This window comes from Penaeus monodon, chromosome 22, assembly GCF_015228065.2.
Source record: "Penaeus monodon isolate SGIC_2016 chromosome 22, NSTDA_Pmon_1, whole genome shotgun sequence".
Classification (NCBI taxonomy): Eukaryota; Metazoa; Arthropoda; class Malacostraca; order Decapoda; family Penaeidae; genus Penaeus; species Penaeus monodon.
Window position 1 is genome coordinate 5,178,249 of NC_051407.1, and position 317 is coordinate 5,178,565.

Genomic DNA, 317 nt, shown 5'->3' on the forward strand with positions numbered 1-317 from the left:
AAATCCATTAATGTTGCCTCTTCTCCAAAACAAATAAATTATTCACACTTAACGAAATGAAAATACAAGTTTAAAATATCTATAAATGTTGCATTTCAATTCAGACAAACATGAACTCCTCAGGGCATCAGTTAATACAATAACAAGTGATCGTGTCTATTACAAAGTATCACGCAGCTCTTATAAATGTAATTTTAGATTTTATCAAATGCAATTAATCTTCATGGGTGCATTTAAAAAAATATATTCCAATCGAGGTGACAGCAAAAATATACACGAGGAAAGGCTGATCACTCTTTTAGAATTTATTGCATGGT